The 17770-nt window shown below is 39.5% G+C and overlaps 1 long non-coding RNA gene across 1 annotated transcript; it reads left to right on the forward strand.

The window, feature by feature from the left end:
• Window positions 1-288: 288 nt before the first annotated feature.
• On the forward strand, window positions 289-1878 carry LOC124113289. Its single transcript, XR_006857748.2, has 3 exons — window positions 289-1002; window positions 1284-1502; window positions 1659-1878. It is a non-coding gene; the product is annotated as an uncharacterized LOC124113289 (long non-coding RNA).
• Window positions 1879-17770: the final 15892 nt, after the last annotated feature.

Below are 17770 nucleotides of genomic sequence, written 5' to 3' on the forward strand. Positions count from 1 at the left end.
ATCACGTGACATTTTGCACGCGCAGTTCATGACTGTCATGCATACGAGCACATGTTATCGCGTTGAGACAGCGGCGTGTGACACACTGCCAGTATCGTGAGACGATATCAAGTATCATGGAGTTTGACGAGGATTTATTTCTGACTCAAAGTAAGTTTATTGATGAAGAGAAAACAGAAGATATTGAAGGTGTTTCTGTTTGTAAACCTCTGCAGTTTGGCGACCCTGTAGATATAGAAAGAATCCATTGTATGGTGAACGAAGCAACACCGGGGGACACCATCTACAAGTATGATTGGGCTGTTTCTCTATTTCGTAAATGGCAAAAATCACCGTCTTCTTCTATCAATTTCTGAAAATTTGGAACTGTCACGAAATTGCTTGACCACGAATATAACTGATATGCCCGACGCTTTATTAAACGAGGCCTTGCAACATTTTGTATTTGAGATCAGACGTGAAAACGGTCAAAACTACAAAAGTCAATCCCTGCATGGAGCATTTTGTGGAATTCAATCGTACCTCCGCTCGAAGGGAAGACTGATAAACTTGTTTGAGGATGAAGCTTTAAGAGATTGTATAAAGGCACTTGATGCTAGTATGAAACGTTTGGCGGCATCGGGTCATGGACCTGGAAACAAAGATCCCTCCAACCAATCACTGTAGAAGAAGAAAACGAGCTGTGGGAGAAGGGTACATTGGGGGAGAATAATCCGACCCAACTTCTCCACACGATGGTCTATCTCACTGGTCTTCACTTCGCCTTACGTGGGGGACAAGAGCACAGACATCTTCGTCTTCGGGTGAGACCACAGATCAAAGGGCCATTTCCTAACTATCTTCCAAACGACGATACTTAGTATATCATGAAGATGTGTCCAAGACAAACTCTGGAGGCTTAAAGCACCGAAAATGTGTTCCAAAAGTGGTGAAAGCTTTCGAAAACTCAGCTGATAAACAACGATGCTATGTGCGATTATGGGAAAAGTACACATCTCTTTGGTAAGTTGTCTTATAAATAAATTTCAATCGTGGTTGAATTAAACCGACTAGATTCTTTCTTTTCGCCACATAGATGTCGAATTTATGCTCGAAAAAACAATATCAAATCGAGTATAATTTATGTCCTTTTTGAAGGACATTAACAGATACATGTACATGTATATATTATTTTAAAAATCTGTACAATTATCAAGGTTAATAAACTTTTAATACTGTCTGTTTCCATATTTGAAAGTCACGTTATAAAAAACAGAAATTATTTGAAAAACTGTTTGTTTCAGTCCCAATAGCAGTAAGATTGACACCTTCTATTGAAACCAAAGCCAGATTGCTGGTACATGGCATCGCCAGTAGGACACAACACCTTGAAGACAACCGTGAAGAAACTATGTGAAGCAGGCGGACTGAGTGGGAAGCGAACCAACCATTCCTTGAGGGTGTCAAGTGCCACTAAGACTATGATGCCCGAATTGACGAACAACAAATCTGTGAGCAAACGGGTAAGATTTATGAAATTTAAAAATCTTGTATTAGTGTCCTTGCCATTAATGGGATAAGAAGAAAATGAGTCAACTATAGAACAAATTTCGATATGTATCGGTCTATGCGAAATACCTTTTTATAACCATATTTACTTCACATCATTCTGTCTACAGGGCATCGTAGTTCTGCAGTGAGACTGTACAAGAGAACAAATTCTGCGATGCAAGCGGAGGTTTCAGACATCTTGTACGGCAATTCGAAGAGGAGTAAAAGTGCGACAGAGGCGTCCTCAAAGTTCGTCGAATCGGTAGCGTTAGAAGAGAAACCCAGCACAGTAACTACACCCACTGTCGCTGTGCCAAGCTCGAGCAAGGACGAGGAAACCCAGAAACATCCAGTCACCCTTGTTGTCAATTTTAACATGTAAGTTGATGATATTAAACTGATTAAGAAAACGTTGTTTATTGTATTTGAAAAGCAGTCATGCTCAGGTCAGTAGGTCAGTTTAATGTTCAAAAGTAGATCAATTTGCATCAAATATTATTTCTACATGCTTTCTCTACTGAAAGCAAGACTGCTGACAGAAATCTAGTTGAGCACACCTGGACGTCACCAAGGTAGGTCTATCTCTGGTCTAGGAGACCTCATCTGTGATTTAGAGGCCTCATATGAGATCTTTAAATCACAGATATACCTCGAACGAGGTCTCTAAGTTACCTCCAGGTTATGGCACGGTGCTAAACAAAGGGATGACGTCGACAAAGGTTATAAGGGAATATGAAAGTTGATGTTTATGGATCAGTTGTGCGTAATGCTGCCACGATTGGTCAAACATTTATTTCCTCGACGAGGCATACTGCGTATGAGTAGCCCACTGGCGATTTGAGAAAGTCTGTCCCACTCCAAGTTCACTCAACGTTGTCGGCGGCATATGGCGCTATCTCGCAATTGTTATGGATACTGACTATTCGTGCACGGTGAGCACCGGCGTTGTCACCCTGAAAGACAAAACGTCGACCAACACAGGACAACAAAGGGTGTCAGTATGCACAATATGGAGTGGGGTTCGCTCAGTCATAATGATGCCACCCCACACCATAAACAATCCACTGACGATTCAGTCATGAGGTCTCACTGGCTCTGTGAAGTAAACGTCAACGTCGCCAGACACGTCCACGCCTCTCAAGGAAATGCAAAGTGAACTCGTACTCCAGTAGCCCGAGGGAAGTTTGCAGCAACATGATTCGCCGTATGAGCTCGATTTCGTAGAGCCTGGATTCAGATCAATGGATCCTGTGCTCTTATCGTTGACCCGGGACGTCCTGAATGGGGTTGCTCGTCAACATTTTTGGTTTGTTGGTACTTGTTCCATAGTCTGTAAATTACAGACTGTGAAACATTGAATGTATTGGCCACTGCACGCTGACTTCCGTTAGTTTGCCGATAACCCGTAGACTCCGCGCGTTGCAGACGCCACATCGTCATACACAAACGATGAATGAAATCAAGTATATCACAACCGTATGATAAGCAGAATCAATAAGATTGACAGAAATAATGGTCCACAGAGATTAATCAACCTTCCATAAAAGTATGTGTGTGTGGTGCTACTGCGTGTGGCACGTGCAAACTATAGGGTTGCGATTTGGTGTTACGTTTGACAGACATAAACGTTCTTGCAGATGTTTATCGTCAACTCTTCTCTGTTTTCATGCTTGGTATAAACATTTACATTGGATGCAATTTCTAACAACTTAGCCGATGATTCAGACCATGATAAACGTATTGCCAGTGCAGTAAACATGATACAGTTTGCAAGTTGCGCCAGCCCCCTACTAGGTCAACTCGCCGGTCAGCGACAGTCATGAGACCCGTGCAGTTTGCTGTTTCATCTGCTGTCCCTGTGCAGCATATTCAGCCTTTCACAGGTCAGCTTTTTCGTGGACAGGAGCAAAGGTCATGATCATGTTTCGCATGTGGTGAATACATAAATTTTAGAAGGAAATGTTCACATGTCAATAGCACAGCACCTCAGGGAATCTCAGCGAGGTGTATTGGGGCCTCAAATCAAGCCGGCCAGTAGGCCATGTCACGATCTGCCAGGTGAGTATCCTAACCATATTGAGGCTACATGCTATGCGAACATGCTAACTGATAACTCCTTTGAGTAAGGTAGACGAGCAATATTCCAGCTATATGACGACGGTCAGTAAATAATAGTCTGGATCAGACAATCCAGTGATTGACATCATGAACATCAATCCACACATTTGGGATCGATGACATGCATCAACCAAGTCAGCGAGCCTGACCACACGATCCGTTATTGCCTCTAACGACAAGCATAGTCGCCTTTTACGGCAAGCATGGGTTGCTGAAGACCTATTCTACTCTGGATCTTCACGGGTATAGGTAGTCTGTTTGGTGAGAATGATTTGCATTTTGATATGCTTGCTGTTTTTATAGAGATTAGTTTTTTGTTGTTCTGTTTTCTAGATTTGTTTCTGAATGTGTACACAGACGAACTGGATTATCTCCCTGTGTAAGTTCGCGGGTAGGATGATGGGCTTTGCTGTCGTTATCTTGAGCTGATTCTTGCACCAAAAAATATAACTATGGTTTTGCTGCTTTGACAAAAGTGGGCAATATGTAATGATATGCCTGCGCAATTACAAATATAGCCTTTACACTGCAATGTATTTAATATCGGCAGTATATCAAAGTGATTCCATTTCACCAGTTTTAACTGGATTTTATAGTTTGAGGCAAACACATTGTAGCATTGGCCTTGATAGTCCCACTGAGGATAATCTGGTCAAAAATGTTGTGGAAGCGGCCATGATAAAACATGTTTTGTCAGGTGTAAAGAAGGTGCCTATTACTGTGGATATCCTTCAACTTTTATAGACGCAAAATATGTTATTGCTAAATAAGCAGATTTTAGAATACTGGCGATGTGTTTATTAGCATATACTGGAATTCCAAGGTCAGCAGAGTTATAACTATTTCCCGTTCGGATATTTTGTTTCGTAAAAAAACGTATGCTTCTTTTCATTGAGAAGTCCAAAACAGATATTGACAGAGATGGTGCATGGCTTGTAATTGGAAGAACACATTCTAAATTGTGTCCGGTAGCTGGCCTTGAAAGATATCTAGAAGCGGCTTCTTTCTAACCAGATTCTGATTACTATGTTTTTCGTCATGTCACTAAGTGCAGTTCTGGGTACATGCTTAGGAGGGAAAATTCACAAAATTGAAAGAACTTTTTATAGAGGCCCTCCAACCACATGTTGACGATGTAGAGAAATATGGATTGCACAGTTTGTGCAATGGCGGTGCAACTGCTTCTGCTAAAAGCGGCGTCCCTGATCGTAAGTTTAAACGACACGGACAATGGAGGCGTGAGAAAGCCAAAGACGGTTACATCAAGGACAGAATTAATAACAGAATGAAAGTTTCACTTTCTCTTGGCCTCTGACTTGCTTTGCATCTCTCGTGTGTCGCACAGTGTGTTCCAATGTTGTGTTGTGATTCAGTGTGAAGGTTGGTTATAGGAGAAATTATATTTCCTTCATTTGAAGTATGAGTAGTAAGGAAATCGTTCTCTACTTGTGAGGTGCAGCTGTAATCTAGGGATTGTGTGCCCCGTTAGGTGGCATTGTTAGGTTATAAAAAGGGTAGGTGAATTTGAATTCTTCTCTCTGCCTTATTTGTAGTATTAAATAATTGTAACCGGGTTTTCTTGGCTTTATCCATTATTTTAAACAGATGACACCAAGACGGCTACGGGGTGTGAGGCTTATGTTTATTATAATCACGATAGTCACCCCTATGTGTGGCACAAGGGTGTAAAACGTGTTACCCTTGAAATGTCACCATTCATGATATGTACTCCTTTTGTGGTGATCTATGAATACTCCCAGTGCAGTGCATAGTGAAGGTAGCAATATGGGGTTAGTCAGAGCAAGAAGGTAAAGTTTGAATGTGGCCAATCACAGGATCGCTTGGGGTGTGATTGATCAGCAGAGGGCTGGACAAAGAATGTAGTTCAGCTTGGGTTGTGATTGATCACTGGAGGCTTGGAGGCGGGCTTGTTACTGGCCATGTTGACGGATGCGGGCTTTGACTTGGACTTCTGGGTATCTGATTTGGCTCGGTTCTGTTCAAATTCTATCTCACGGAGGCACAGTCTAAGCTCATCAAAGTCGGAGATACTCTCATATTTATGAGCAGCAAGACTCTTCAGGGAAGTCTTCAATCCATCCCAAAGTCTGGACCTCAACATCTCATCCTGCTCTGCGGAAGAAATCTGCTTTTGTTCCGCCAACTGGTATAACAGTCTCTCCAGTCGACAGCTCCAGGCAGTCACGTCTTCATTATTTTGCTGGTAGGAGCTGTAGAACTCCGAAAATAATGAAGAACTTCGGCGGAGAGTACCGAAAGCACTCTTTAACTTCGACAGAATACCCATAATAGAAGCATGATGACCAAGCTTCATCACAATAAGAGCTGCCTCACCCTTAAGAGACTGACGAATAGCCTGAAGGATAACAGAGTTGTCATGGGTCTCGGACTCCATGAGACAATTCACCTCATACCGCCAAACATCATAGTCAGCATCCTTGCCGGCCGTTCCACTAAACAAAGGAAGTTTAGGGAAGTGACGATAAGCAACCTTAGAACTAAGTGGCACCTGTTCTGGCTGAGAACCATCTAAAGTGGAAGCTTCTTCCTTCTTCACAACTGGACCACCCTGCGTGGCATACTGCTTCAACCAAGACTTAAAGTCATCGGGGTTATCGGCCTTAGGGTGCAAACCCATCTTAGCAAAACTATCAACAAGACTAGCATATTCTTCTTCAGAGAAATTCATCTTCAAAGGCACAAGACTCCAAGTAAAGAATAAACAAAATCAAACATGGATCCAAGGCTGGCAGTAATTATTTCACAGGCACAACACAATGACTTGAAGTGCAGTAGATGGTTGTTTGTGAATGTGTCAATAACTACAAAGACGATGTTTTTTTTAATCCCATACAAAAAGAAACATATACAGTGAGAGAACAACAATTGTATTTTCAGCGGCAAATAAACAAATTAAAGGACATCAGTTGGGTTTATATGGCAAATGCAAGTATTACACACATGGGTGATTAACAAGATTTGACCCTAGGATTAGATTATAACATGGTTTGCAGAGGCAGAATAATGAAATGTGTGGACTACAATAACTATGAGGACCACAGTGTGTCGGAACGCGTGACAATATGTACAAAACTGGTCGCGGCTCAAGGCAACGCCATCATGATGTAGACATTTCACGACAAACGCAAACGGAGCGAAAACATCGCAAACGCAAAATAATCACGAACGGCAAACGGGAATACCAATTCCCTCCAAAAAAGAAAACAACAAGACACGAAAGCAAAGGGTGATAATTACAAATGGACCCTACATAATGAATGAATAAAGACCACAAGCAAAGGGGAAGACAAAGAAAGTGTATGAGCTGGTTAGATATTTAAACTAAGTGTAATGCAGTGCAGTGCAGCGCAGCGCAGGTTGAATATTATACCCCTTGATAAGAGCTAATAATGATTAACTTAACTATGACATGTATAATCTAAGATTAAACTGAAGTTTAAATGCTAAGTTTATTTAAAACTAAAGTTTATTTGGCTAAGTTTATTGGTTTAAGTATATTCACACAATCATACTCACACGTCACACCTAAAAAAAATTGTAAATGATTAAAGATACTACAGTATGGAAATAAACGAGAACACCGGTGAAGCTTGTACAAGCACAACTAAATGCTAACTAATTAAGCTGCAGCTAAGTATAAACAAACGCAAATTGATATGGATATGTTTACACCGAATGAAAATAAGTGCAGTTGACACTACATCTTATTGAGGGTAAATAACCTGCAGGTATATATGTAAACAATAGCAATGCTACTAACCATAAGGTATTTGAAGAAACGACAAGCAGTTATGCCAGGCAAATATTTACAAGTTCATAATGAACAGAAAATTCAAAGATGAATGTTTACAGACATGTCAAATGTAAACAATGACAAAGCAATATTGCAAAAAAATGTGGAAACAGTACTTACAGTTCAAGAAGAACAATATAAATTTATCCAATTAGGTACGAGAAACAAAATAGTCCGGAAAATGAGTCACAATTCACAATCACAATCACTGAACCAAGTCCAGCAAATTGTCAACTTGACCTGCCTTGGAGTCTCTCGCTGTCAAAGATCAGTAAGTCCTAGGGTCACAAGACCCAACCACATGGACCTGACAATCACTCGCGAGATGGCCAAATAGACCATAATTACAGTTCGTTCATACACTTGCATTCCATGCGGGGATCCAAGCATCACATCACATAAGAATCCTCACTGGGGGCTCCAAACATGTAACCGGGTTTTCTTGGCTTTATCCATTATTTTAAACAGATGACACCAAGACGGCTACGGGGTGTGAGGCTTATGTTTATTATAATCACGATAGTCACCCCTATGTGTGGCACAAGGGTGTAAAACGTGTTACCCTTGAAATGTCACCATTCATGATATGTCCTTTTGTGGTGATCTATGAATACTCCCAGTGCAGTGCATAGTGAAGGTAGCAATATGGGGTTAGTCAGAGCAAGAAGGTAAAGTTTGAATGTGGCCAATCACAGGATCGCTTGGGGTGTGATTGATCAGCAGAGGGCTGGACAAAGAATGTAGTTCAGCTTGGGTTGTGATTGATCACTGAGGCCTGGACTTAGAATGATGGGATAAAAACAAACACACACCTCTGTTGAATAAAGTTCAACAGAAACAAAACTTGAAATAGATTTATTTACAAAAAAGACTAAAATACAAATATATACACCTGCTACATAATGCACTATATATATTTTCGTATATCCTAATTCACTTTTTTTCTGTGTTTTTCAGATTGTTATACTGAATATGTGGAATCTCATGTTGGACGGGATTCGGTTGTTTAGGTTGGAGAGCCATTAATTACACCGTCTGTGGTATTAAGAGAAGACGTTTTTGCTGTCTGTGTCCATGTTTTGACATGTTGAGCTGACAAGCCATTCTAACATTGTAATCCATGCTAAGGAATGAATGTTAGTTGAGATTTATGGGTAGCCAGTTCAAGTCGTTTTTGGTTCATTGGAAAACATAGCTGAACAGCCGTTGTAATACTTGCAATTGGTTTGAATTTGATAAATTTCAAATTTGATATGCATTTATACTCTAAACTCTCCGTCATTATCGCTGTTGCATTCGTTGAGGGAACACGGTTCAAAAGCTCTTTTTACAAAACGTTTTACCTCTGGTTTGACTTATTTGGGTGCATTTGTGGTTGTGTTCTAGTGGGGACTGGGCATGTATTGATGTTGTAATAAATTCCGCCGTGAGTTGTGATTAAGTGTAACGGTTGGGTACAGAAGAAACGGTGCTAGCCTACTGACATACCTCAAGAAGTTTATCGTGCCCCACTCTGATACAGTACATTGACCCCGAGCCGATATGATTGTTTTTACTCCCTTACTGAGGAGCGCCAAGAATAGTAACAACAAGTACCATCTCTTAACGTATTTTGGTTGGGAGTTGGATGCGGTTGGGGGTCTAAAACCAATAATGACTTGACCCGTGAAGATCCGGGGTGGTCAGACTCGCTGACTTGGTTGATGCATGTCATCGTATCCCAATTGCATTGTTCGATGCTCAAGATGTCAATCACTGGATTGTCTGGTCCAGATTCGATTATTTACAAACCGTCGTCATATAACTTGAATATTGCTGAGTGTGGCGTTAAACAACAAACAAACAAAAATGGTGGAAGGGTTGAAACGAAGTCATCCTTTTTTGATTACATTGTTTATTTTAGGGTTGTGTGAAACCTACTTGCTTGAAGGCGAACAGTTTGAAATTGAGGGTTATAAATGTATAGGGCATAACAAGTCTTATTTTGATAGAAAATTGAAGCCTGGCTTAGATGATGTAGGATGTTTAGTAAATAAAGTGACAAAGCCCTTTCTATAGCCACAAGAAATATCTGCTAAAAGCATGAGCATGTATTACGAATCACAATCAAATAGTAATGATATTAGGGTGTTCGCGAAAAGATGAGCGTTTCTTTCCTCACCAGTGGCACCCGTCACAAACGCTTGCAAAGGCAAGTCAACTGTTCACCTAAAAATACACGGTAACATATGACACAAGTCAAAACAAGGAATTGCGTCAGATATAATTTTTGTTACTAATGCGTCAAATTTGGAAAATGACATCCACATATCTATCATAAAACTTTGTGAAAGCTTTGCTCAGGCCTTGAATATTGTAAACAAACAACTTTAGAGCAGGAGTCGTATAACACTCTTTGTACGATTGTGTGGCTGATGTGGAAGAATTTGTATATATTTGTTTTAATTTCATAAGTTATTAGTTGTTAGTTTCAGCAGTCAGTTATATCACAGTGTATCTGACCAGATTTACTTGCTAATTGCCCAATGGCCAGATGCTTCATATTCTGATTGGCCAAGCTAACACCTATTGTTAAACTGCATGCTTTGATGACACTGCATTCTCTCAGACCAGACCAGACTAGAACTGATCAGACCAGCAAGGAATGCACTTGTATAAATCAGGTGAGTTAAATGAATATTATCCCTATTTTGTGTTGTATTGAATAATACAGTATGATTAAAGTGTTATATTAAGTAAACTAAATGTACGTAATCCAATATAAATGTTAGAAGTATAGGTAATGGGGGTTCTGCCGAAACCCCCACTGGAGCCAGATTTATATACCTATACTGCTGCTACAGATGGAATTTTTTATGTCAAAATGATGATGCGATTCAACGATCGTCATGAGATTAAACTAAATTGTAATGAAAATATTCTCTATTATTTTTACTCATACGTATACCATTATTTTGAACAAAGTAATATTCAACACATTTAGTAAGTTCTTCGTTCATTTTACTAGGAGACCAGACTATATACTCTTTTTCGAAATTGGAAAGAAACAATTGATGACCGTGTTTGGTTGGTTTGACATCACTGATATAATATATACCCTGTGGTAATTCTCGCCATTTGATAATTTTGTCCTGGAGCATAAATGTTAGTGACATTATTATATACTTATGTAAGCATTCGTCTAAATTATTGTGGTGTGGTTCAACGTGATCAAGCAATCTATTTTTAATCTCCAACCAGTTCTTTGGTTTTGGCACTGAATAATTGACGCGCTTGTTGTCTCCCCTGTTCTATGAACTTTTTTTTCTCGTCTTCGCTAATACCACTGGTCTTACGAGAATTTGATCGAATCTCCTGCTTCATTGCGTTGTATTTGGTGAGTTCTGACAGCACTAAACGAAACTCATCCTCAGATATCTTACAATCAGCCATTGCTGTTGAAATATCATCCTCAATGCTGTTCAACTTTGCTTCGGTGTTTATCCCAATACTATCATGTTTTAATGCTTTCATTTGCAACTTACGAGAAATAAATCTTATCGCTATTCCGGCCAGTCCTGAGACTCAGGCGGCTTTTTCCATGCCAAGTACGATAGGCGCGGCGATTATAATTGATAATTAACCAACACCGGCTACACCAAGTCCCATGCCAGCCGTGTCAACTCCGTCGAGAACATTCACGGCTCTGCGATATTTTTTATACAATCCAAGTCTCAACTCCCTCTCCTTTGTTATTCGATGTTTTATGTCGCTTATTTGATGTAATCGAAATCCATCAACAGTATCCATCTTTTCAGATGCTTCATCGAGCGCTGGATATAAACCCATAGTGTATATTATTATATCATATAATAGTCTTCAATTGGTCTTGCTTAAATGTTTTGAGAGTATAAATCAACCTTATTAAATGTATATTATACGGCATAATTATCTTAGTAAGAGAAATGCTATTACTTTTAATAATTTGGACCCCCTCTAGGGTTGCAACGGGTGATACACCCATATAAATAATACTGCAACGTCGATGCTCGTGTTGCTTGGGCCATTTAATTGATAGACCTGGTAATATCTCGAAGGCATCTTCTGATGCATCCCCAAACAAGACTTCAATAATAATTGTAGAATGATCGGGTATATCTTTCAAGTTATCTTTTATATCATTGAATTCAGTAACCAAATTTAAACTAACATTTTTTACTGCCGGACGACTCAATAACATATGACCTGGGTTTTCTGGCAGGGGAGAGACTAACACACTTTTTCGTTTTGATGGGATATAAGCCCCGAGTACTATCCCACTATTTATTATCTTAGTTAAATTATGTGCCTTACCTATCATCACATATGGTGGGGTAATGACGATATTCAGTAGCCACTCGATTTTTGCTTCGATCATAGTCCATTTATTATCATCGTTGCGAGTAAGATTGTATGAAGTGTTTTTATGGAGTCTACCAACGTCGACATTACTTAAAACTCCTAGATTAACTGGGAATGCAACTTCTTTCGGCTTGTATACATTATCTTGTAAGTGTAAAGCGTATAACTTGCCATCGGTACCGGGTTAACCGAATACGTCTGTGTCTCTGAGATCGGAAAGCGCAATTGTATTACATTGTCTAGGGTTATGCGATCCAGGGCCTAATGTATCAACCATTATATATAATATGGAGTGTTACACTCAAGTATCCTATATGTACAGGTTGATGTTTTACATCTAATACAGAAATGTTGAGGTCTGAAATAATACCACGCTTTAATTTTTTATATTGTATTGATGAGAAAGATTCCGTTCTACCGCTATTTTTCATCTTTGCCTGGAATAGCTCTCAGCAGAGTTGAAGGACTTTCTAGTTGAATATTATCCGTTGTACTGATCTGATCAAGATGGATGCAAAACTCCTTATAGGGAACTAAATCGGGTAATTTAGTTCCATGCCGTGTTTCGTTGGGATTTATTATTGTTTTTTCCTCCACCGGAGTTTACAAGTCCAAGTGTATCTGCTACGTTCGGGTTAAGCATTAAAATCTTTTCTCCAGAGTTTAAAATCAGCATCCCATTCGACTCATTTTGTGTGAGACTAACTCCCAAAGGCTTAAAAAAGTCATCATTGAGTGAACATACGCTGTAATACCCATCAGGCATAATGTAATCACTATCATCTATTACACCTAGTACCTGAGTATTATGTCTTGCAGCACTTATATTGGTCCACCGCGGGTAATACGTTGCATCGCATAGAGCGACTTCAAGTTGACCAGCTGAGTTATCGATAGTATGAAGCAATTGAATAGACTGACCTTTTGTTATTCCCGGGAGTGTAACATACATATTAAATATACAAAGATACTATATCATAACTTAAATATGAAATCAAGTTACATTACTAATTAGTCGATTTGAGAAAGTGCCTCTGGTGCTAATTTTCTTGTTAAATTCCCTGATATCTTTGAAAAATACAGGGTCACGGCAACTAGAGATGAAATGGTGAACGATTGGTTCCACAATCCAATGCAATTTTGGCAGAACCAGTTAAATTTTGCCATATGGTCTACAACAACAGGATGTGGTGTATCTCTTTATGCCCCAGGATTTGAACTAAATAAGTCTGTTTTATCATTTCATGTGTACTATAAGATTAGACGTATACTTAAAGAAATTAGTGCAACATTACCACAGGATCGAGCATGGAATTCGACAAATAATCCGTACAATAGGTGGGCATTCGAACGTATTTGTCAGGAATTTAATGTTTCCACGAGTAAAGATTGGCGTCTGCATGGAGTTGACCATGGTCTCGGTATTCCATACGCTGGTGCACACTCTGTAAAAGAAGTCAGTGATGATTTACTGAAAAGACGTCGGCTTCTTCCGAGCTTTGCTCTCTCGAGTAACGAGTGGAGAGACGATCGGATGAACTTTAAGGGTGGTGTTGCATTCACCGTCCAAAAGGTTCAGCAACCACCTGGAAATGCTTGGTATGAATTTCTTAATGATAAAAAAAATTAAAAATTTACTAACCCAGGAGTTGTAAGAGTTAATGAATCAATAAGAACTTATGTATTGGCAATTCCTGGTGCACAATCGCAAACGCGAACAGGAATAATTGGTTCTGGGACGGCGCTCGATGCGCAAAAACAGTTTGTCGCAAACGTAGAGGATGCTATTAATTCACCAGTTGACATACTATCTTCTATAAAACGTTATCAAGATGTATTACAGTACGCTCAATCCAAAGTAGACTACGTTTATGCGCCGGGACTATACATGTCTCCGAGTAATATGGAACTTAAGATCGGTCAAGTAATAGGCTATAACAATAAAATTGTTATTGCTTCCGATCAACAAAAACCAGGTATAAATTCAGATATTAATACCGAATTAATAACGCAAACAAACACAGGCGAAACGGGAACAGTCAAGCCACAGACACCACAACAGTCATCTACTAACACATCTACTGACGCACATCCACATATTGCCGCTAAAAATCAACAACATATCGATGAAAAAACATCGCTTATAGTAGGTGGAGTTGCGGCTGGTTAACTCATGATTTGGATAAATAGTCTTTAGCAGATACGTACAACAGCCCTGAAATTGCTACGATCAGTGCCCACAAGTTTTGACTAAGCCAAATGGTGGTTTTAGCTAATAAATTAAAGAGCCAGGAAACTATACTCCCTATTATACCGGGAAGTGCAGATGCGGCTTTCCCAGCGAGCTTTCCCAGTGCTTCTCCTAATGCTTTTAAATGCTTTTTTATCCACTCTTTTACACCATTTTTATCACTAAGAGGTGTGCCACCTCTTGTACCGCCTGTACCACCAGTTAACGTGAGAGTCAAAGTCGATATAACCCCAATGCGGTTAAAATACTAGCAATGGTTATCCCCTGTTCTCTGAACAATGTTTTAATTTTATCGGCAAGTGTAGTATCATCGTTGAGGAGTTGATCGATAGTTTCTCTAATTCGACTGATGTGCGAACGAAGTGCCTTTCTATTACTCGAAGCCGCTTGGAGGCGGGCTGATCTTTCATCTTCTAGTTACGCAATCTTTCTTCAACGTGGCGTCTACTGAATTCATCATCCGCCTGTTCAAGTTTTGTTTTCTCATAAGCTATATGCTTGTCGAGCTCAGCTATCTTGGCTATATTATTGATGAGTTCTCCCCACATTGTTTGCATTGCCCTGTCAAGGCCTCGTCATTCCCTAATACTGAATTCCGAGGATGGTACCTGTAACGTGGAATTATCGTAGTAGGTAACAAAGATTTTTCCGAGTCCATCTGAGGCCAGCTTCGAGCTTTCTTCCAAATTATCTTTATCTATGTTACCGAGTTCAGTACGCACAGTCTGAAGAACCTTAGTAGTCTTCGCAGAAAGTTTTTCTTGTGAGTAGTTTACAAAACCTTATTCATTACGAACAGTGTTGATGCCATGTTTACTGACTATCGTAGACAAGGCTAGGAGCTTACGAGCACGAGAATTCATATGATCAATATCCGGAGAGCCACGCAGTCACAATATTCCTTTACTATCTATCGTAAACTTTGAATAGTAACGACCTATTGGAGTTTCTTTTAAGACATCGTAATAATCATTAACGGCTGGTTTCAAAAGTTCATCGTTAAGATTCATAAAGCTGGTTTCATCAGTACCCTCTTTGATTGTACTCGGATTATCAAAGTTATCTAGATTGAAATCATCCATTTTTATATTAAACATAAGATTACATAATTTCAATATAACAATGTCTTCGCAATACGGACGCAAGTTAAACCCACAACGTAGACTTCGGGATCCATTAGGGGTCAAAGCAATTCGTCAGTCTGTAACTATAACTAATAACCCGAGTACCATTGATCAGAATCAAATGCTTCTGGTTCGCTTTCCTAATCTCGGCGCACACGATGTGTTAGTTCCGGGAACTGCCCGACTATCATTTACAATCTTTCAGAACATAGGTCGTGCGATTGTTAAGAAAATCGCGATTAAAATTAGCGGCAATGAAGTTTTGAGTATTGACGACAGCGATGTATATTTCTGTTACATGGATCTCTGGAGAACGGTTAAAGAATGGGAAAACTTACAGTACCAAGGTATTTGTAATCAGAACACATTGAGACTGCGTGTAGGTGCTGATAGTGGTGATAATGCCGTCGTAGGAGATAAGGCTGTTGCTGATTCATTAGGTAACCGATTCTATATTCCGCTCGACTTTAAATTACTAGATAGTCACATGCCCTTTAATCAAGCATCCCTAGGCGATAGGCTAGAATACGAACTCACTTTTAATGACTACAGCAGAGTAATCAAAGCTACTGAAGATCCTACTAGCTATTCTATTGACAATATCTCACTGGAGTACGATATGATAACAGATCCTGAATTAGCCAGACAAATTCGTAACCAGTATACCGGAAGTTTAGCCATTTTGTACGATCGCGTGCTTCGAGAACCAGAAGGATCACCTGGAACAAAAGAGATACGACGTGGAATATCAATCTAAACGTTCCCGCTAGATCGTTGAAGGGTATTTTAATGTTGTTCGAAGACCCTTCTGATGCATTTGCAAGAGATACCGAGAAGTTCTACAACCCCAACATTACAAAAGTAGAATCGAGTGTGTGCCTAATCAACTATAAAGTCAAGGCATTTGAGCATATCAACAGTGGGATGAGATTAAAAAACTCCCTTCTATAAAACGAAGCCGAGAAGTTAACGCAGTCGTGAAAGATCTGTCTCTCGGGGATGTGTTGATGTCTGAATTCCTTACCACGAAGTATGCGCTGTGGCTCGACATGCGAACCACGGATGATGACTAACTACACGGTAGTGGGCGGAGAATAGAAAATGCCAGCGAGGGTGTTACTATACAGATAACGAAGCACCAGAAAGCGGTTGGTAAATTAAACATGTATTTGTACGTGATTATGGACGCGCAACTTAATATACAGAATGGACGATTCGTGCAAGCAATCTATTAATAAACTTTTACCTAAAGAACCGCACTGCGCTGTCATCTGCGGGCAAACGGGTTGCGGAAAAACAGCTTTTATTCTAGATATTTTACAAAGTCATTATCGGAATGTTTTCGACCATATTATTATTTTGTGTCCGATTATAAGCGTTAATAAAACATACCTATCGAGAGATTGGGTAATGAATGATCCCGAGGTGAGCAAAGTTGATCCGGGCGATCGTTTACAAGACCGTTTACGAGTATGTCACGAAAAATACAAAGGAGAATCAACCCTTTTCATAATAGACGACTGTAGTGCGAGTAAAGAACTTACCAAAAAGAAAGATATGCTTTCATATTTAGCATTCTCCGGTCGGCATACTCTGCATAGCGTTTGGGTACACACTCAAAAATACAACTCTGTCCTGAAAGATCTCAGAGATCAGACCAAATGGGTAGCCTTGTTTCATTGCCAAGACCAAGATTCATTAAAGAAATGTTTACACGAAAATGATGTTATTTATACCAAGCTCGAACGAGATAAAGTCAGAAAACTGTTAGCAGAAACGAAGCATTGTAAACTTGTATTAAAAACCGATCAACCAGCTGCTTATGCAATTGCTTAGCACAAATATAGCAACTGCTCAGCAAAAAATATAGCCAAAACAAGTGCAAATGTGAGCGTGCGCTCACTAATACCCCCGACCCACCTAGTGTGTCAGTAGTCACAAATTAAATAACTAGGATAGGGTTAGCCAACTTAGGGTTTGAAAAATTCATAAAAAATGGAAAATTAATAAAAACAATTTTTCTTTCTTTTGACTGCACGCCTTCATATGACACAGGTTATATGTCCTAGGTTTAAGATGAATCCCCTGAATAGTTTAAGAGAAATCGCGCGGACATAGTTTTCGGACGGACATTAGGGTTTGAAAAATTCATAAAAAAATGGAAAATTAATAAAAACAATTTTTTTCTTTTGACTGCACTCCTCCATATGACACAGATTATATGTACTACGTTTGAGATGAATCCCCTGAATAGTTTAAGAGAAATCGCGCGGACGGGTAATAACAAAAATATGGCAAAACTATAGCAAAAATAGCAAAAATATAGCAAAAATATAGCAAATATAGCAACTGCTGAGCAAAATTAAAGCAACTGCTAAGCGAAAATATAGCAACTGCTAGGCAAAAATATAGCAAAAATAGCAAAAATATAGCAAAAATAGCAAAAATACGATAAATTGAACATTAGCGGTTATTATGTTATAATGTGGCTTGAAATCTTCATTCTTTCACAACAGTTTATTATTTCAGGCT

This window comes from Haliotis rufescens, unplaced genomic scaffold (genome assembly GCF_023055435.1).
Source record: "Haliotis rufescens isolate VD_foot unplaced genomic scaffold, xgHalRufe1.0.p SCAF_7, whole genome shotgun sequence".
Classification (NCBI taxonomy): domain Eukaryota; kingdom Metazoa; phylum Mollusca; class Gastropoda; order Lepetellida; family Haliotidae; genus Haliotis; species Haliotis rufescens.